The sequence below is a fragment of the Drosophila biarmipes genome, unplaced genomic scaffold (genome assembly GCF_025231255.1).
Source record: "Drosophila biarmipes strain raj3 unplaced genomic scaffold, RU_DBia_V1.1 ptg000019l, whole genome shotgun sequence".
Classification (NCBI taxonomy): domain Eukaryota; kingdom Metazoa; phylum Arthropoda; class Insecta; order Diptera; family Drosophilidae; genus Drosophila; species Drosophila biarmipes.
The window spans coordinates 5,844,300-5,866,813 of NW_026114537.1; positions in this window are offsets into that span (position 1 = coordinate 5,844,300).

Below are 22,514 nucleotides of genomic sequence, written 5' to 3' on the forward strand. Positions count from 1 at the left end.
GAGCTCTTCAGTCTGTTCACCCTAGTCTGCGAACGGTGACGCTTCCCCAAGCCCGCACGGCTGACCCCATAGAGAGTCTAAATCATGGCAAAGCAGTCACCGAGCCAATCGCGTCAGGAGCAAGCTCCGAACCCGTGAATTCTGTCAATTTTCACTGAACTACTGGGCAGCCACGTTTATATAAATTTGGTGGGACGAACACACACAATCTACTGAGCTAGCCGCACAAATACCGTAGCGAGCAGAAACCAAAAAAAACAGTTCGTTACACGACTGTTAAACGGGTCGAAGAACAGCAGCGTGAAGGAAAGGATGCATTTGAAACGCGAAACAATATTCAGGTTTTTTATGCCCAAAAGCTTTTTATAATATACGGCGAGGTGAGAAAAGAGACCTTTATAGCGCACAATACCATGTTTTTTTTACAAGTTTGTAAGCTGCTTACATGATTCTGTCGAAAAAAATGTGCTTGAGCACTTGCTATCGTTTTGCGGAGCTCATCTAATCACCAAGTACGCCTCTGTTATCGAAGTGGCTTCTATCGCGAAAACTCACTGCAACTGAAATTACACGAGAAGGGCATTCTTGGCCTGCTTTCCGACCTTAAGGATAAGGCCATTGCTCTGGTGGATGCCATTGCACCCACATATATTATTTAGAACTCTCCCTTAGGCGTGCGTGATGGAAATGTAAGTGACTTTTAATTATACCCGTTACTCGTAGAGTAATAGGGTATATTAGATTCGTCGGAACTTATGTAACTGGTAGGAGGAAGCGTTACAGACCCAATAAAGTATATATATGGCGAGTCGATCTAGCCATGTCCGTCTGTCCGTATGAACTCTGAGATCTCAAAAACTATAAAACCTAGAACAGTCAAACTCTTTTATACAGATTCTTGGGCTTCCTGCGCAGCGCAAGTTTTTTTCAGCGGGGTGCCCGCCCACTCTAACGCCCAAAATCCGCGAAAGTCTGTAGTGCCTTCAGTTTTTAAGAAAGAAACCAAATTGTAACTGAAATGTGTTTGTCTCATCAATACCTAGCGACTGACCTAAAGAAAATGGACGCGGCACATTTTTTAAGCAGCAAAGTGATATTTTTCGCCACCCTTCGGCTATTTCAAACGGATTTAAGCGTTTTAACGCCCAAAAATGGTTAAAACGCTTAAATCTGTCTGCCGCCCACATAACATCTTCTGAAATAGCAGGTAGATGGTGGCCTAAAATATCGCTTTGCAGCTCCATTTTCCTTTTGCTGTCTTAAGCTGAGTAACGGGTATCTGATTCATTATGTAGGTCTACCAGCATCTTCAGCGCGCAATTGTCTCCGCTCAGGGTGTGTCTACGAATGACCGCATTGGTGGCGTGACGTGACTTACAAGGATTACCTACAGCGAGCAAATTTGTAGGTTAATTAAATTATGATGTACATTACATATCGATCATCGCTTATAATAATATTTCAATGAAACTATTATTAAAGAAAAAGTGTGTTGACATGATCTGATCTTTCTATCTCGACCAACTTAATCCATTGCGAACTGCGAACTGCTCCTGAGTGGGTGGCTCTACGTAGCGTGACTTCTGGTGTTGGGTTTTCGTGCATACGCCGATCCGGGAGTTCTCTCCCTTCCGGCTCGTTACTCTCGGGGTTCGGTGAAGCCGTTCCGGGATTTCACAAATCGGAACCGTAGGCTCTCCTGGAAAATTCCATTGGAGACTGTAATGGTTGACCGCTCTCCCTTCTGGCTGACCGCGCCAGGACCCGCTCAACTCCTCTTGGCGCACGGGGCCACGCCGGGACACTGGGGTTCGACAGGCTTACCCCGACCTTCACTGCTCCAAGTCTGATGGACGCTCCATGCGTAACGCCAGGACTTCGTTGGCAGGAATAAGCAGACCGCCTTGACTTAGCCGTGTGGTGCCCCTTTAACGTCTCGACGTAGCAATCTTGCTCCCACGGCGCTGCTTACGGCGATTCGCCTTGTTGGGGCTCCCTCGTAGTTAACTTGGTTGGTTTTCTGTTCACTTGTTATCTGATCGACTGCTTGTCTTAACTCTTCGACTCTTCTCCGCATGATCGACTGACCGTTTTCGACTGACCGTTTTCGTCTGATCGTAAACGACTGATCCTGCTGCCAGCGTCCTGCGGGTTTATATAGGGCCTCCGGGAACCGTTCTTCTCCTTTTGCGCACGGCCCGCCAAAACTCTTCACAGTGGGTCCAAAGTCCATGGTTCCTGACCCTCTTGTCCTTCATGCTGCTTTCCGCCGACGTCCAGCCTGATACTGTCGTCCCGCTGATTCCCGTGATGCATATGGCATGCTTGTGTGCCGCTCCGCTGCCATGATGTGGCACTTTCACTCTTGGTCCAAAGTTCATGGCCACGTCCAAAGTCCGGCGGCGTACCGTTACTTATTTTTGCTCACGGTACCCTCGCTCCGCCCGCTAAGTCTCCGCTCTCTATTTCTTTATTCTTGGTCTCCAAACTCCTTAGGTCGCCTAACCCTATTGCTCTCCAAACTCTCTCGCTCTCCAAACTCCCTTGTCTCCAAATTCTCTTGCTCACCAAACTTCCACGTTCTCGAAACTCTCACGTTCTCCAACTCTTACGTTCTCCGCCCTCGATCTCCAAACTCTCTCGTTCTCCGATCGCTCTTCGCCGCGCCGCCACTACGCGAATTCGCCGCGTACCTGGTTAGCGGCCGGCCATCTGCTGCTGGGATTTGTGTGGAGTTATTCAACTCCTCACATTCCCCCCTTACTTCGGGAAAGATTAAGAAAACTCAGCGCTCCCACTCTCCGGCGTTCCCTTGTATATCCTAGCCATTGAGTCAGGGCGTATCTCCTTCCGGTTCCCTCGGTGCTCCCTCGTCGCTCCCTCGACGTTCCCTCGACGCTTTCAATCTTGTTTCGTTTCCATAGCGCCGGTCGTCTTCCGCATATCAATTTCAAATCTCCCGCGCCGATCCTCCATCTGTTCCCACTGGGCACCGATATTAATCGGCTATCGATACCCAGAGGGCCTGCTCACTATATCGATATCGCAGGTGCGGCGTTGCCACTTGCTCGCTGCTATGTTCATAATCACCGATATTTCCATATTGCTCGTGCCCATCGATCGCACTATCGTCCAGTGCCAATCGACTGCCTATCGAGGCGCCCCCTTCCTTGTTGAATGGTGATTTGCAAATTGTTTACGCCCGTGCACCTGTCGGCCGGAGTTTAGTTTTTTCGTACCCCTGGTACCGCTGGTGTCCATTGTCTCCTCCTTAGGTTGTAATGCCTAGCCTGATCCTGAGAGGCTCTCTCCAGATTCCGCCTTACAATCTCGAAGATTTCCCAGAGCTTGTTTGCCTTCTCCCTTGGGGTCTCAGTGGGTTGTCCTGTTCCCAAGGTCTCTCTGTCGTATAGGGCGCTCGGTAGTCTCGGTTCTCTGTCCTGAGTAATAAACGTCGGCGTGTATTCTGTGGATTCCGAAACACTCGTATTTACTGCCAGCATGATCTCAGGCCATTTCTCGTCCCAGTTTCTCTGATCCTGCCCTGTGAATTGAGCTATCATCGTCTTCACGGTCCTGTTTGCTCTTTCTGTCGGGTTCTCTTACGGGGTATATGGAGCCGTGAACTGTTGCTTGGATCCCATCTCGGCCAGGAAACTCTTGAAGATTTTGCTGTTAAACTGTACTCCGTTGTCCGTTATGACTATCTTCGGGACCCCAAACATTGCGATGATGCGCTCCCTGAACGCTTTCTTTAGGGACTTGGCCGTCGCGCTCCGCAGTGGGACCAATTCAGTCCACTTGGAGAACCTGTCTATCACCACCAGCAGCATTTGGTTGCCATGTTTTGAATGCGGCAGGGGTCCGACGAAGTCTGCGCATACTGTACCCACGGTTCCTCTGGCACCTGCGTCAGCATTTTCCCAGCTTCCTGCATCTGATTCGGCTTGAATTTTATACATATCTCGCAACGTCTTACGTGGGCTCGAGCGTCTCGGTGCATGCCTGGCCAGTAGTACCGGGCTGCCAGACGTGCTATTGTCTTTCTGCTTTCTACATGGCCAGCTGTTGGTGAGTCATGGTTCTCATTCAGCACCGCTTCTCGTAGAGCATTCGGGACGCACATCTTCCACGTCGCGACATCCTCACTGCCTGCTCTGTGTGTAATGTTCCTGTACAAGGTGTCTCCCTCCATTACGTAGTCCGGGTACTTTTGTGGCTGGGTCCTAATCTTTCCGCGCATGTCCTGAATCCAGCTGCATGTGTTACTGGTAGTGGCTGCCTTGATAATGCGTCTGCCACCACATTGAGTTGTCCCTTCCCGTACTCTATTTTGAAGTCATAGTGCTGCAACTCCAGGGCCCATCTGGCGATCCTTCCTGAAGGGCTCTCGATGCTGTTGAGCCACTTCAGCGCCATGTGGTCGGTTACCACCTTGAAGTGGTACCCATCCAAATATGGCTTCAGTTTCCGGATCGCCCAGACTATTGCCAAACACTTTTTCTCGGTCGTGGAGTAGTTTTTTTCAGCCCCATTAACCGTTCGGCTTGAGTAAGAGATCACCTTTTCGCCACGGTCGGTTTCCTGGGTCAAAATGGCCCCAAAAACCGTAATCACTTGCGACCGATTGCAGGACAAATGGTTTTTCAAAATCCGGGAACGCCAGTACGGGGTCTGCCACCAGCCTTGCCTTTACCTCTTCGAATGCCGACTGATGTTCCTGTGTCCACACCCACTTGTTGCCCTTGCGCAGCAGATCGTTGAGCGGTTTGACTATTTTTGCGAAGTCAGGTACAAATCGCCAATACCACGATGCTACTCCCAGGTACTGTCGGAGCTTTCTAACTGTTGACGGCGGCTCTAATTCGGCAATGGCTGCTACCTTTTCCGGATCCGTGCCTATCCCGTCGCAAGTCACTCTATGACCCAAATACAGCAGCTCCTTTTTGAAAAACTAACATTTTTCCGGGTTTAATCTCAGATTAGCCTCTTTCAGTCGCCGGAATACCTCTTTCAAGTTGCCCTTCTAGTGTGCGTTCGATCACTATGATATCGTCCTGGTACGCAAATGCGTGCGGCGGCATCTCGGGACCAATTACCCGGTCCAACACCCGCTGGAAGGTCGCAGATGCCGAATGGAGTCCGAAAGGCATTACTCTCCACTGGAATAAGCCCTTTCCCGGCACTGTAAATGCAGTGTACTGCCTGCTGCTTTTTTTCAGCGGGATTTGCCAGTAGCCATCCTTCAAGTCCAAGGATATAATTTATTCGAGGCTTCGGGTAGGCATACTTTATGGATTTGGCGTTGATCTGCATGAAGTCGACGCACAGTCTCCACTTGCCCGTCTTCTTCCTAACCATCACGATGGGAGAACTGTATGGGCTGGTTGAGTGCTCTATGCATCCCATTTGGAGTAGCTCGTCCACCTTTGCATTGATCTCCCCTTGAACTTTCGGATTCTTCGGGTAGTATCGCTGTTTTATTGGCTTGTCATCGTTATTTGATGCTCTGCCATGTTCGACGTTCTTGTCATGGTTTTAAAACTGGCTAGCTCTGCCTCCAGGAACTTCGCTGTGTCGTCATACTCTGCTTCCTGCTGTACGACTGCTACCGATAGCCTCTCCTCAAACCACCCATTGTGTCGGTTCCTGGCCGGACAACTGCTGCTCCTCCTCGATTAGCTTGCCCGTTAGTTTGGAGAGGTAGAATCTTGCGACCCCCGCTCGCCTTTCTGCGGCTGAGGTCACTGGGCATTTCCCGCCTGCTGGCAGCACTCGACGCTCCTGACACCTACTCTCCTGCACACCCAGCAGAACAACAGGCGTTGGAGTCGACATCCTCGTGCCCAGTGTCCGTGGCCGCCGCACCTTCGGCAGGCCTCATGGGGATCTGAAATGTGTGTCGTTCCCCGCGGCCTCTGTGTTGTGTTTGTCGGTCTCCACACCGTGTTCGCTGGTTGTATCTGTTGCTGCTGTGGTGGCGTCCATTGGCCTCCTCGTGGTGCTCCTGTTGCCTGCTGTCGTAAGACGCATTGCGGCGGTGAAAATTGGTCATTTCTCCGTGTCTCCTGGCTATCTGTCTCCTCGCATCTTCTGCATATGACCTGCGTTGGTGGTGACGACTTTGCCTTTGAGAACTTGTTTTCTTGGGCGAACGCTTCCCGCTCCTTTTCCAGTTCTTCGTATTCATCGGCTAATAGCATCAACGTGTCCAGGTCCGGCACTTTGTACGCCCTTAGGAAGATCCTTAGACTTGGGGTGCAGTTTTCCTTTATGATCTCTAAGGTGTCTCTCGCAGAATAGTTTAGTGGCCTCGACATCGTCTGCATGTCGATCATGTAGTCTTTAAATGACTCACTGAAACCCTGCTTTCGTTGCCTGACCTGATCCGACAGCCTTGTAAAGAAATCTCTCGGCAGAAAGTAAAGATGGAAGCTCTCAATGAACTCCGCCCAGGTTTTCCATTGTTTATGCAACGCCCTTCCTTTCAGCAACTCCGGCATTGCTCGGGGGACCATGTCTAGGTCTAAGCCGTAGGTGTTGGCGGACCATTCAACTTGTTCCAGGAACTCGAACGGTTTCTCCGCCCCGTCGAACCTGAATGACCACTCGCGGACTTGTTTAGCGACCCTTGCATAATCCGCCTGGCTGGGTCTAGAGGTCAGCACCGTTGTCTTCCTGTCCTGGCTTGACTCTCTCCTGTGAGCCTCCCTTTGCAAGTTGTCGACGCTCAAGCTTGCTACTAGGTTATCCCCTTCAGCGTTAGTAAGCGTGATACTCGGGACGGTTCTGTCGTAATACATGGCTTCCAACTCAGCCCAGATGTCAGCAAGCTGTGGGTCGTTCTCTGTCTCCGAGTAATACTCCGACAATGTCCTTCTCATGTCCTCTAATCTGCCGTCCAAGGCGACATTAAGTCTTTGTGCGACCTGGGCGAAGTCCTTCTTCTTTCCCATTCTGTTTACTTTGCTTTCACCGCTGGGACAATCACATTTTGGGCGCCAGATGTAACGAACTAGTTTCCTTGGTTTCTGCTCGCTACGGTATTTTTGCGGCTAGCTAAGTAGATTGTGTGTATTCGTCCCACCAAATTTATATAAACGGGTCCACCCAGTAGTTCAGTGAAAAAGAACAGAATTCACGGGTTCGGAGTGGGTTTATTGCGGGTATAACTGCAGTCGGCTTAATACTTTGCTTGTCTTGCTGTCTCCGACGGTGTGGGTTGTCTTGATGTTCGCTCGCCTCGTTGACACGGTGTTCCCGTTTTGTCGCCCCTTGAAGATCCTAGACCGCTGCTTGCTCCTGACCCGATTGGCTCGGTGACTGCTCGGCAACGATTCAGACTCGCTATGGGGTCAGCCGTGCGGGCTTAGGGAAGCGTCACCGTTCTCAGACTAGTATGAACAGACTGACGAGCTCTCCAGGATCACTCTTCTCGATACCCGACCGCCTGTCCCTTGCGTTGTTCCGGATGGTCCCACGGGGCTTCCGCTCAGATCGTGCGGACAGTCGAGGCGGAACACCAGGAAGCTGCCTCGCTCTTCACTTCGCTTCTGCGCCTCGTGTAAACGAACGTTCCACCCTAGCCTCACCCTTTCGCGTACTGTCCGTGCCGTTCCTGCGGGCTCGATTCTCCTTGCGTGGCTGTTGCGGTGTGGTGCCCTGCTTGCTGGTGGCGGTGTCCTGCGAACTGCTCCTGACAGGGTGGCTGTACGTCTTGATTTCTGTGCTGGGTTCGTGGGCATACGCCGATCCGGGACTTCTCTCCCTTCTGGCTCGTGACTCTCGGGGCTCTGTCGCGCCACTCCGGGACTTCTCTCCCTTCTGGCTCTCTACTCTCGAAGTTCTGTTGCCCCGCTCCGGGACTTCTCTCCCTTTTGGCTCTCTGCTCTCGGGGTTCAGTTGCGCTGCTCCGGGACTTTTCTCCCTTCTGGCTCGCTACTCTCGGGGTTCTTTCGCGCCGTTCCGGGACTTCTCTCCCTTCTGGATGATCGCGCCAGGACCTGCTTAACTGTACTTGGCGCACTGGTCTCACGCCGGGATACGTCAGCGAAGTGCTTGGGCGAGGTACACTGGTGCTCGACAGGCTTACCCCCGAGCTCACGATTACAAGTCGCCGGCTTTCACTGTTCTAAGTCTAGTAGACCCTCCAGGCGTAACGCCAGGACTTCGTTGGCAGGAAAGAACAAAACTTAGCCGTTCGGAGATTCCTAGTAATCCCAATCCCGAACGTCTCGACGTGACACTCTTGCTCCTTGTAGGCTCCCATGGCGCTCCTTCCGACGACTCGCCCAGGTGTGGCTCCCTCGTAGTTTGCTTGCTTGGTGTTCGTTCGACTGCTTGTCTTAACTCTTGATGATCGAATTCGACGGATGCTCTCGACTGACTGCACGCTCTTCACTGACTTCTTTCGACTGAATGATATCGCTGCCTGCGCCTTGCGGGTTTATATAGGGCCTCTGGGAACCGTTGTTTCTCTTTTGCACACGGCCCGCCAAAACTCTCCACACCGGGTCCAAAGTCCATGGCTCTTGCTTGACCCTCATGTCCTTGACGCACTGTTTTCCGCCGCCGTCCAGCCTGATGCTGCCGACCCGCTGATCTCGGAGACGCATGTGGCATGTTTGTGTGCCGCACCGCTGCGCCGAGATGTGGCACCTTCTTTCTCGGTACAAAGTTCACGGCCGCGTCCAAAGTCCGGCGGCGTCCCGTTACTCCTTTTTGCACTTTCTCCATTATTGGTCTCCAAACTCTCTTGGTCTCCGAACCCTCTTGCTCGCCAAACTCTCTCTCTCTCTCTCCAAATTCCCTTGTCTCCAATCTCTCACGTTCTCCAAACTCTCACGTTCTCCAACTCTCACGTTCTCCGCCCTCGATCTCCAAACTCTCTCGCTCTCCGTCCTCGATCTCCAAACTCTCTCGTTCTCCGATCGCTCTTCGCCGTGCCGCCACTACGCAAATTCGCCGCGTACCTGGTGAGCGGCCAGCCACCCGCTGCTGGGATTTGTGTGGAGCTATTGAACTCCTCATAAAGCAGACCGCCTTGACATAGCCGTGTGGTGCCCCTTTAACGTCTCGACTTAGCAATCTTGCTCCCACGGCGCTGCTTACGGCGACTCGCCTCGTTGGGGCTCCCTCGTAGTTTTTTTGCCTGATAATTCCGTCCCGTTGATTCACGTGATGCATAAGGCATGCTTGTGTGCCGCTCCGTTGCCGAGATGTGGCACCTTCACTCCTGGTCCAAAGTTCATGGCCGCGTCAAAGGTCCGGCAGCGTACCGTTACTTTCTTTTGCTCACGGCACCATCGCTCCACCCGCTAAATCTCCGCTCTCTCTTTCTCCATACTTTAAGTATATATATGCGAGTCGATCTAGCCATGTCCGTCTGTCCGTATGAACGCTGGGATCTGGGAAACTATAAAACCTAGAACAGTCAAACTTTTTCATACAGATTCTTGGGCTTCCTGCGCAGCGCGAGTTTGTTTCAGCGGGGTGCCCGCCCACTATAGCATCTTCAGTTTTTATGAAAGAAACAAAATTGTAACTGAAATGTGTTTGTCTCATCAATACATAGCGATTGACCTAAAACAAAAAAGGGCGTGGCACAATTTTAAAGCAGCAGCAAAGTGATATTTTAGGGCGCCACCCTTCGGCTATTTTAAACGGATTTAAGCGTTTTAACCGGGCGTTCTAACGCCCAAAAGTGATTAAAACGCTTAAATCTGTGTGCCGCCCACATAACATATCGCCTAAAATATCGCTTTGCAGCTCCATTTTATTTTTGCTCACGGCATCATCGCTCCGCCCGCTAAGTCGGCTCTCTCTTTCTCCATCCTTGGTCTACAAACTCTCTTGGTCTCCAAACCCTATTGCTCTCCAAACTCCCATGCCCTCCAAACTCCCACGTTCTCCAAACTATCACGTTCTCCAACTCTCACGTTCTCCGTCCTTGATCTCCAAACTCTCACGCTCTCCAAACGCTCTTTGCCGCGCCGTCACTACTCGAATTCGACGAGTACTTGGTGAGCGGCCGGCCTTCTGCTGCTGGGATTTGTAAAGAGTTAATCAACTACTCACATCCCCCCCCTTACTTCGGGAAAGATTTAAAAAGGAAAAATCGCTCCCACTTTCCGGCGTTCCAAACTTTCGCCAGTTATTTTAGTTTTACTTTTAAAAATGCAGGAAACAGGACTACATTTTGGAAACATGGAATGAAATTAGTTTTACTATAAAATCATTCTTATAAAAAGAAAAACGTATCTTTAGCATGTTATTCTTCCATTAACAGAAGTTGAAAACCGTCAGAAGAGCAATTAATAGCATATATTATTAATAAGGAAAATATTCCAAAACTTTTGTTTTGACAAAGGATCACAGTTCGTGCAACACGACACATTTTGATAAATACTTTAAACAAAAAGTTTTTCTGAAACACACAAAATTAATGTGGAATCCGGACCACACCTGAATGGCTTTCTTATAGATCTTCTAAAAACGCTTAACTAACTTACTGCCTGGCAGCTGGAGACGCCTGTTAAACAGGCCAAAGAACAGCAGCGTGATGGAAAAGAAAATAGAATAAAACTAATTAGAATAAAACTAATCATAAAAGAACTTTTATAGACCACAATTTACCATGTTTTTTACAAGTTTGTAAGCTGCTTACATGATTCTGTCGAAAAAACGTGATTGAGCAGTTGCTAACATTTAACGGAGCTCATCTAACCACCAAGTACGCCTTTGTTTTCTTATCGAGGTGGCTTCTTTCGCAAAAACTCACACGAACTGAAATTATACGAGAAGGGCATTCTTGGCCTGCTTTCCGACCTTAAGAATAAAGCCATTGCTCTGGTGGATGCCTTTGCACCCAAAGATTTTATAAGTAACTGTTAGGAGGAAGCGTTTCCGACCCAATAAAGTACATATATGGCGAGTCGATCTAGCCATGTCAGTCTGTCCGTATGAACGCTGGGATCTCGGAAACTATAAAACCTAGAACAGGCAAACTTTTTCATTCCTGCGCAGCAAGAGTTTGTTTCAGCGGGGTGCCCGCCCACTCTAACGCCCACAATCCGCGAAAGTCTGTAGCATCTTCAGTTTTTATGAAAGAAACAAAATTGTAACTGAAATGTGTTTGTCTCATCAATACATAGCGATTGACCTAAAGCAAAAAAGGGCGTGGCACAATTTTTAATCAGCAAAGTGATATTTTGGGGCGCCACCCTTCGGCTATTTCAAACGGATTTAAGCGTTTTAACCGGGCGTTCTAACGCCCAAAAGTGATTAAAACGCTTAAATCTGCTCCATTTTCCTTTTGCTCTCTTAAGCTGAGTAACGTGTATCTGATAGTCGAGACACTCGACTATAGCGTTCTTCCTTGCTTTTAAACTCGATATTTTGCCATCAAATCTATTCATTATGTAGGTCTACCAACATATAAAGCGAGCAAATTTGTAGGTTAATTAAATAATGATGTACATTACATATCGATCATCGCTTTTAAAACTAATTATATTTCAATGAAACTATTATTAAAGAAAAAGTGTGTTGACATGATCTGATCTTTCTATCTCGACCAACTAAATCCATTGTAACGAACTGATTTGTTTGCTTTCTGCAGCTAGCTCAGTAGATTCTGTGTGTTCGTCCCACCAAATTTATACAAACGTGACAGCCCAGTAGTTCAGTGAGAAAGCAGAGAATTCACAGAATTGTTGTAGGTTTATTGCCGACTACAGTCGGCCTTATAAATTGCTTGTCCTCGCTGTCTCCGACGGTACGGGCTGTCTCGATGTTCTCTCGCCTCGTTGACACGTTGTTTTAGTTTTGTTGCTCCCTGAAGATTCTTGTCCGCTGGTGACGCGTTGACTTTGTGACTGCTTGGCAACGATTCAGTCTCGCTATGGGGTCAGCCGGGCTTAGTGAAGCCTCACCGTTTTCAGACTAGGGTGAACAGACTGACGAGTTCTCGCGGATAACTTCTCTAGACACACTACCGCCTATCCCTTGCTCTGCACCGGATGATCCCACTGGGGCTTCCGCTCAGATCGTGCGGACAGTCAAGGTGAAACGCCAGGAAGCTGCCTCGCTCTTCATTTCGCTTCTACGCCTTGTGTAAACGAACGGTCCACCCTAGCCTCTTCCTTTCGCTTACTGTCCGTGCCGTCCCTATGGGCTCGACTCTCCTTGCGTGGCTGTTGCGGTGTAGCGTACTGCTTGCTGATGGCGGTGTCCTGCAAACTGCTCCTGACTGGGCGGCTCTACGTAGCGTGACTTCTGGTGTTGGGTTCTGGGGCATACGCCGATCCGGGAGTTCTCTCCCTTCCGGCTCGTTACTCTCGAGGTTCGGTCGCGCCGCTCCGGGACTTCACAAATCGGTACCGTAGGCTCTCCTGGCAAATTCCATTCGAGACTGTAATGGTCGACCGCTCTCCCTTCTGGCTGACCGCGCCAGGACCTGCTCACGGGGCTCACTCCGGGACACGCCAAAGTTGTGCTTGGGGCGAAGTACACTGGGGTTCGAAAGGCTTACCCCGACCTTCACTGCTCCAAGTCTGATGGACGCTTCATGCGCAACGCCAGGGCTTCGTTGGCAGGAATAAGCAGACCGTCTGGACTTAGCCGTGTGGTGCCCATTTAACGTCTCGACGTAGCAATCTTGCTCCCACGGCGCTGCTTACGGTGACTCGCCTTGTTGGGGCTCCCTCGTAGTCCTCGGGTCCAAAGTCCATGCTTGTGTGCCGCTCCGCTGCCGAGATGTGGCACCTTCACTCTTGGTCCAAAGTTCACGGCCGCGTCCAAAGTCCGGCGGCGTACCACTACTTCAGTTTGCTCACGGCACCCTCGACCCGCTCGCTAAGTTTTCGCTCTCTCTTTCTCCATCCTTGGTCTCCAAACTCTCTTGGTCTCCAAACCCTCTAGCTCTCCAAACTCTCTTGCTCCTTAAACTCATAACTTCTTCAAATTCTCACGTTCTCCAACTCCTCAATTCTCTAACTATCACGTTCCCCGTCCTTGATCTCCAAACTCTCACGTTCCCCAACCGCTCTTTGCCGCGCCGTCACTACGCGAATTCGCCGCGTACCTGGTGAGCTGCCGGCCATCTGCTTCTGGGATTTGTTAAGAGTTGATCAACTCCTTACATCCCCCCTTACTTCGGGAAAAATTTAAAAAGGAAACATCGCCACTCTCCGGCGTTCCAAACTTTCGCCAGTTATTTTAGTTTTACTTTTAAAAATGCAGGAAACAGGACTACATTTTGGAAACACGGTAAGAAATTAGTTTTACTATAAAAGCATTCTTATAAAAGGAAAAACGTATATTTAGCATATTATTCTTCCATTAACAGAAGTTGGAAAACGACAGAAGAGCAATTAATAGCATATATTATTAATAAGTAAAATATTGCAAGAACTTTTGTTTTGACAAAGGATCACAGTTCGTGCAACATTAAACATTTTGATAAGCACTTTAAACGAAAAGTTTTTCTGAAACACACAAAATTAATGTGGAATCCGGACCGCTCCTGAATGGCTTTCTTATAGAGCTTCTTAAAGCGCTTAACTAGCTTACTGCCTGGCAGCTGGAGAGGACGAAGAACAGCAGCGTGATGGAAAGGATGCGTTTGAAACGCGAAACAATATTCAAGTTTTTTATGACCAAAAGCATTCTATAATATACGGCGAGGTAAGATTCTTACCTTCCATACATAGAATAAAACTAATTGTAAAAGACCTTTTATAGCGCACAATTTACCGTGTTTTTTTTACAAGTTTGTAAGCTGCTTACATGATTCTGTCGAAAGAAATGTGCTTGAGCAGTGGTGGCTTCTTTCGCGAAAACTCACACGAACTGAAATTATACGAGAAGGGCATTCTTGGCCTGCTTTCCGACCTTAAGGATGAAGCCATTGCTCTGGTGGATGCCATTGCACCCACAGATTTTATTTTGAACTCTCCCTTGGGCGTGCGTGATGGAAATGTAAGTGACTTTTAATTATACCCATTACTCGTAGAGTAAAAGGGTATATTAGATTCGTCGGAACTTATGTAACTGGTAGGAGGAAGCGTTACCGACCCAATAAAGTATATATATGGCGAGTCGATCTAGCCATGTCCGTCTGTCCGTATAAACGCAGAGATCTCGGAAACTATAAAACCTAGAAAAGTCAAACTTTTTCATACAGATTCTTGGGCTTCCTGCGCAGCGCAAGTTTGTTTCAGCGGGGTGCCCGCCATTTCTAACGCCCACAATCCGCGAAAGTCTGTAGTGCCTTCAGTTTTTATGAAAGAAACAAAATTGTAACTGAAATATGTTTTTCTCATCCATACTTAGCGACTGACCTAAAAAAAATGGGCGTGGAACATTTTTTAAATAGCAAAGTGATATTTGAAAGTGCCCAAAAATGGTTAAAAGACTTTAGTCTGACATAACGTATCGCCTAAAATATCGCTTTGCAGCTTCATTTTCCTTTTGCTCTCTTAAGCTGAGTAACGGGTATCTGATAATCGAGACACTCGACTATAGCGTTCTTCCTTGCTTTTAAACTCGATATTTTGCCATCAAATCTATTCATTATGTAGGTCTACCAGAATCTTCAGCGCGCAATTGTCTCCGCTCCGAGTGTCTACGAGCGACCGCATTGGTGGCGTGACGTGACTTACAAGGATTACCTAAAGGGATCAAGTTTGTAAGTTAATAAAATTGTGATGTACATTACATATCGATCATCGCTTTTAAAAATAATTATATTTCAATGAAACTATTATTAAAGAATAAGTGTGTTGACATGATCTGATCTTTCTATCTCGACCAACTAAATCCATTGTAACGAACTGATTTGTTTGCTTTCTGCTCTCTGCGAGATTTGTGTGGCTAGCTCAGTAGATTCTGTGTGTTCGTCCCACCAAATTTATACAAACGTGACCGCCCAGTAGTTCAGTGAGAAAGCACAGAGTTCACAGGTTTGTAGTAGGTTTATTGCGGGTATAACTACAGTCGGCCTTATAAGTTGCTTGTCCTCGCTGTCTCCGACGGTACGGGCTGTCTCGATGTTCTCTCGCCTCGTTGACACCTTGTTCTAGTTTTGTAGCTCCCTGAAGATTCTTGTCTGCTGCTGACGCGTTGACTTGGTGACTGCTTGGCAACGATTCAGTTTCGCTATGGTGTCAGCCGTGCGGGCTTAGGGAAGCGTCACCGTTCTCAGACTAGGGTGAACCGACTGACGAGTTCTCCAGGATAACTCCTCTCGACGAACTACCGCCTGTCCCTTGTTCTGTCCCGGATGGTCTGCACAGGTCGTGCGGACAGTCAAGGCGAAACGCCAGGAAGCTGCCTCGCTCTTCCCTTTGCTTCTACGCCTTGTGTAAACGAACGTTCCACCCTAGCCTCACCCTTTCGCGTACTGTCCGTGCCGTCCCTATGGGCTCGACTCTCCTTGCATGGCTGTTGCGGTGTGGCGTCCTGCTTGCTGATGGCGGTGTCCTGCGAACTGCTCCTGACTGGGTGGCTCTACGTAGCGTGACTTCTGGTGTTGGGTTCTCGGGCATACGCCGATCCGGGAGTTCTCTCCCTTCCGGCTCGTTACTCTCGGGGACTTCACAAATCGTAGCAATCTTGCTCCCACGGCGCTGCTTTCGGTGACTCGCCTTGTTGGGGCTCCCTCGTAGTTTACTTGGTTGGTTTTCTGTTCACTTGTTATCTGATCGACTGACCGTATTCGACTGATTCTAATCGACTGATCCTGCTGCCAGCGCCCTGCGGGTATGCTAAGTGCGTGCCGTAGTACGTAGGATTCCCTTGGGCGGTATTTGTTCGCGGGAAAATTATAAATAAAAAACTGTTAAGCCTTACCACTAAGATTTAAGATTATTCCTTTTCCATAAAATAATTGAGCAAAGTCCGATCGAAGAGAAACAGGTCACTGCGGGTAAAGGCCCACATTTCGTGCAGTACCGGTGAATTCCCCAGGCAGGGATATGGTGGGTAGGGGACCGGGGGAACAACCCCCTGGAGTAAGCCTAGGAGTTGGACTGGTGGTGGGCGGTGGTAAGCCGCAAGCAAAGGACTGGCGGCACCGGCTAATGCGGACGGATTCCGCACGCCACTGTCCAGTTTTACCTGACTGGGCCAACATGGAAGCTGACCCATTCAAAAAAAAGCAACGTAATGGCGAGATCGCCAGAAAAAAGTGGCAAGCAGCCTGGCGTCCCCCCAATAGTAGAAAAAGGCAGCCCAAAAGCTGTTGATGAAGAGCAAGGAGATGTGCTGAAACAGCTTACTGACCTTGGATCGAAGGCCAGGGAGCTGAAGAAGGTAATGGACGTAAAGCGCTCCATCACGAACCCTATGCGGGACATGAATTGACTATGATGAAATTGACTATCTCCAGAGAGAAGTTCTGTCGGCTGTGAAAGGCATACTCGAAGAACAGGAAAGAGCTAAGGTGACTGTTAAAAAAACATGCGCAATAGTGCTCGCGAGCGTCAATAGCAAGCGACCCAGGAGTTATGAAACTGGGAAAACGCTAGCCATGCCAGCAAAAAAGGCGATGCATAAGGCGCCGGCAAGCGAAGCTAGCCAAGGGGAAATAGGGGCAAACATGCTGGGACCGAGAGCACCAGTAAGCCCCAAAACGTCCACGAAATGACGTGATAGTTATCGCAACATCTACTGAAGGGTCCTACGCGGATAAAGGCAGATCGGCAGCTGGAGGACCTAGGTCAATCTGTACAGGCCGTCAGGCGAACAACAAAGGGGGAACTGCTAATCCTCCTAAATAAGGTCTCCGACCCAAAAACCGCAGAGCTTCAGAGCAAAATGAAAGCAGTCCTGGGCAGCAATGTTGACGTCAGAGCGCTGACTGAGACAACGCTGATCGAGGTGAAGGACATCGACGAGACCACGGACAAAACGGATGTCATATGTGCGGCTAAGTCACAGTTTGATGTGGAACTGCCAGAATCTGCGGTGGTAGGACTACGGGCAGCGTACGGGGGCACCCAAAGGGAGGCGTCTCATGGAAAAGGGAAAACTCGGGTTGGGATGAACCGAAGTCGAGGAAGCCCAAGGTACGTCCGCCACGAAACGACGCGATAGTTATCGCAACATCTACTGGGGGGTCCTACGCGGACATCCTTAAAAAGGTAAATGCAGATCCGCAACTGGAAGACCTAGGTCAAGCTGTACAGGCCGTCAGGCGAACAGCAAAGGGGGAACTGCTAATCCTCCTAAACAAGGTCTCTGACCCAAAAACCGCAGAGCTTCAGAGCAAAATGAAAGCGGTCCTGGGCAGCAATGTTGACGTCAGAGCGCTGACTGAGACAACGCTGATCGAGGTGAAGGACATCGACGAGACCTCTGACAAATGGATGTCATATGTGCGGTTAAGTCACAGTTTGATGTGGAACTGCCAGAATCTGCGGTGGTAGGCCTACGGGCGGCGTACGGGGGCAGCCAAACCGCCACACTAAGAGTTATGCTCGACATAGGGAGGCGTCTCATAGAAAAGAGAAAACTTAGGTTGGGATGGACCTGGTGCAGAATCCGGTCCAAGATAACACCCAAAAGGGGTTTTAAGTGTATGGAGTTCATCCATATAGCAGGGAACTGCAGATTCTAGGAGGACTGCTCTAAATGCTGCTACAACTGCGGCGCGAAGGAGCACCAAGCCAGAGGCTGCAAAGCAAAGGCCTGCTGTATGCTCTGCAAGGGCAAAAGGAGAAGGACTGTGACCACCCAACAATGAGTGAAAAATGTCCGTACTTCAGGAGGGCTTTGCAAGCGCTTAGGGGCTAATGAACCACTGCGAGGTTGCCCAAACGTTGCTGAAGCAAAATGTCATCGAGCAAAATCGCCTTGGCAGCTCATAAGACCGAAGCAGTCCTGATAAGTAGCAGGCAGAAAGTGGAAACGGCCACTATTAAAATTGGAGAAGCCACCATAAAATCTCGCCCTAGCCTAAAATACTTGGAGGTCATGATCGACCAACGGCTTTCTTTCAAAGAGCATCTAGCGTACGCTAGTGGCAAGGCAGGTAGAACCGCGGCCGCAATTTCGAGAATTATGGCGAACACTCATGGACCGAGGCAACCAGAACGTAGATTACTGGTTAGCGTCGTCACATCGACGCTAATGTACGCTGCTCCCATATGGACCCGAACCACAATAAATGGGAGTTATTTGCAGGAGGGTGATTCCGTACAGAGACTGTGTGCCCTGAGGGTTTGCTGTGCGTTCCGCACGGTATCCCATGACACGGCGCTAGTTATATCAGGAGTAATACCGATGGACCTGCTAGCAGTGGAGTCAGCGGGTATCCGCGCAGGTAGCACAGGGGTCGAAACTGTCGAATCCCTACGGAAAAGGTGCAGACAACTTACCATTGCAAAGTGGGAGGAGAGGTAGGCAAATATCAGCAAAGGACGATGGACGCATAAGCTTATCCCGGAACTGCAGAGATGGCTGGGAAGGAAGCATGGACATGTGGACTTAAACTTAACGCTACTGCTGACAGGACATGGATGCTTTAAATGCTACCTGAACAAGTTTAAACATGAACGTTATCCGCACTGCCCACTCTGCTAGTCTGATAATGAAGACGCAGAGCACGTATTTTTTGTCTATCCGAGATTTGAAAATGAACGCCGAGATCTGAGCATAAGGGTTGGGAGGACGCCAGCCGTTTCTTACCTGGTGGAAATTATGCTTGAATCAGAAGTAAATTGATCCGCTGTATGTAACATGGCCACCCAGGAACTTTGAAGTGTTGTCATCTTCGGTTACCTGCTGCACGACTGCCACCGATAGCTTCTCCTCGAGCCATACATTGTGTCTATTACTGGCGTTATTAAGTCCGTCCCAACGCCAAGGGATCCACTACCCCTGGTAGTATCAGCAAGGTCATGCTCGGTTGCTTTTTCCCTAAACCGATTTCCACCTCCAGCTGTTCATCGATACCGCCGCATCTTCCGTCTGCCAACCTACCTTACCGTGGGTTCCTTGTAATCCTCCCGAGGGAACCCAGGTTGTCCGCCGGATCCTTCTAACGAAGCTTACTGTTCCAAGATATCGGTTGTGGCCTTGAACGTGCCTACACCAATCGACAACTGCTGCTCCTCCTCGATCAGCTCGCCTGTTAGTTTGGAGAGGTAGCATCTTGCGACCCCCGCTCACCACTCTGCGGCTGAGATCGCTAGGCATTACCTACTCCTACTCTCCAGCACACCCAGCATAGCAACAGGCGTTGGTGGTGACATCCCTGCGCCCAGTGCCAGTGACAGCCGTACTTTCCGTAAGCCTCCTGGGGTTCTATGATGTATGTCGTTTTCCAACGCACAGCGACTGTCTGCTAGGTGATCATGTTACCAATGCACTTAAAAATGTGCTGGCCGTTGAACATTTATATATTTATAGTTTTACGTTATTAAATAGGGTCCCAAAAATAATTTATAAATTTAACAAAATTGAGAGAGACTCATAAGGAAATCAGGCATATCAATATTATCAATCCTTAAGTTGTACACGCATTTATATGCACATAAGCCGGATCAAACCATTTCAATGACCACAAAAAGTGAACTCGCAAAACGAAAACCAAATCCGACACCGAACCAGGGTAAAAATTGCATTTCAAGGAATTCGTGGCGCAGGGTGAATGTAATAAAGCGATTTCGTTGCTTAATATTATTAAATATATTAAATAATCTGATACACCACCCTCTATATCCACTATTCCCCAACTTTTTCCTTCCCCCTTGCATTATTTGCATATGGCCATATGGCTCGTGAGCTCAAGAGTGCTATATCTCTTTCTTTTTGAAAAATAACTTAATTAAATGGAATTATTTTCTAGAGATTATATATATTAAAGATTTTTTTGTATATAAAATGATGTATGATTAAAAACATAATAATCAGAAAATTTAAATAAATATATTTTTTTTTTTATTTTTTATATATATTTTTTTTTATTGTTTAAACTATATCTCTATATCTCTTTCTTTTTGAAAAATAACTTAATTAAATGGAATTATTTTCTAGAGATTATATATATTAAAGATTTTTTTGTATATAAAATGATTAAAAACATAATAATCAGAAAATTTAAATAAATATATTTTTTTTTTTATTTTTTATATATATTTTTTTTTATTGTTTAAACTAAATTAAATTTTTTTTTTGGGTAATTAAAGAGATTTTTATAGAAGAATTTTTATGAATAAGATTTTATTAAATAAATTTGAATCAATTATTTAGAAAATAAAAAAAAAAATTCAATAAAATTACAAATTTATACATTTTACGTATTAAACATTTTTAATCTGTCTTTATGTACTACCTGCTATTTGTTCTTAATGTATTTTATCTTTATTGTTCATGTGTGTAGTCTACACAGTATAACTTCTTTTTCTTTTTTTATTGTGGTCACCGGCTTTATTGCCAATATTTTTAAATATATCTTTTGAAATAATTAAGTTGTCTAATCTTATTTATACCAGCCGTTTATTACACCCTTTGAAAAACTTGATCTAAATCTTATATTTTTCCCTTTTTAAGGGAACAATTTGATCCTGTTAAATGCAGTCACTATATTTTTGAAGGTCCTCGTAATTTTAGCCCAATGAATTGCTGTTAATTCTTGTTCAGTTGTTGATTTATTTCGTTTACCTTTTGTAAATGTTCTTGAGGAGTATGCTACCGGGAGATCCACCCCATCATGGGATTGAGTTAGGACTGCTCCACAAGTTTTGTTCAGTAATTTTTATACCTTTTTTCCCCGATAGTTCCTATGGGACCTATAAGATATAAGTTGCAAACTTCTGACTGAAACCCTCTGCAAGGAAATAAATATATATAGCATTATAAGCCGAGTCGATCTAGCCATGTCCGTCTGTCGCAAACGAGTCTCTCAGTTTTAAAGCTATCGCGCTGAAACTTTACCAAAAGTCTTCTTTCTATTGCAGGTAGTAAATAAGTCGGAACCAGCCGGATCGGAAACTATATCTTATAGCTCCCATAGGAACTATCGGGGAAAAAATTTAAAAAAAGTATTTCTTTGATGTTTTTTAACATATAACCTTCTAAGCTTGGAGATAACATTTTTAAATAAGTTTTGAGTTTCGAATTAAATTTTATCAAAATCGGTCGCTATATCATATAGCTGAAACGGTCGGAAAATTGGTGGGAAAATAATATTTAACAAATTATAGCTTTGGTGCTTTTTGGCATATAACCTTCTTAGCTTATATAACATTTTTTAATTAGTTCTGAATTTCGACTTAAATTTTATCAAAATCGGACGACTATATCATATAGCTTTCATAGGAACGATCGGGAAACAAATTATTTACGAAAGTTGATTATTTCTTATAACTGCAAGGGTATATAACTTCCTTTCTTTTTTTTTAGTAACCTTTTAATTTTTGTTTGTATAATCACTGATGTTTATTTTTCATTTCTTTAATTTTTATTTTATTTATCTCATTTTAAAAGATTTCGGATAGTCTTTTCAATTTTCTCTTTATTTATGCTTGTTGTACGTATATTTGTTTTATATTGTTTGGAATATATTTTTATTACAATCGATCATACTCATTGTGGTTTTAGCATGTACATAAAAAGTCGCTTATATTATTATATTTCATTCGTGTATCTTTTTATGTTTCTATTTAGAATTTGGGGCTTATATTATTTTTTCATCATCCTACCTGTTTGTCATATATCTTTTCGGGCTATACTGCTATCTGGCAGAAAAGGGTTCCGCTTAATTTTACAATTTGTGTCTTGTTTTTTTTTGTTTTGATATAAAATTCGGGATATTTCCGTCCTTTGCCGCATCAGCCGGATATCGCACAGGTTTTTAGAAAGTTGATCTGCAATGGGGGCTCTCCAGTGGATTTGGGCAATCCTTGAGACACTCCTTGATTCTTTTTTTATTTTTTGTTAATGTTATGTTCAATGTTAATCGTCTGAATTATCAAGTGAGTTTGAGATATTGTCTTAAAAAGACTTTAATTGAGAATATGAGGTTCTACTCGTAATTTTTGGACTGTTGTCCGGGGGTTGGTGGTTGTTTTTAAAATAATAGCCACTTTATATAAGCTACTCTTTTGTTAATTTTATTTTTCACGCCCCCTCGTTTCGCCATAACTCCATCTCTACTAATTCAGATTTATTGTTTTCAGTTTTCAATAGCAGTTTTTTGGTTGATTCTTCTATTCCATTTGTAGTTTTTTGAGTCCTTGTGACACCATGTCACGGTCGCTATGTAATAATTGCTTGGCCCCTCGATGTAATATTTCCTTGATTGGTTACAACATGAAATAATTATTCTTTTTGTCAATTGTTTTGTTAAAGTCTAACAGGTCAATTCTTTTGTGCATATGTTCACCAAGCTGGCAACTAATTAAATCATAAGGCGGCTGTGCTGAATATGCATTTAAGATGCCAATATTCTTATAGACTACTTCTTGCCCATTAGTTTTAAGGGAATATATTCATATTCGCTATTTAAG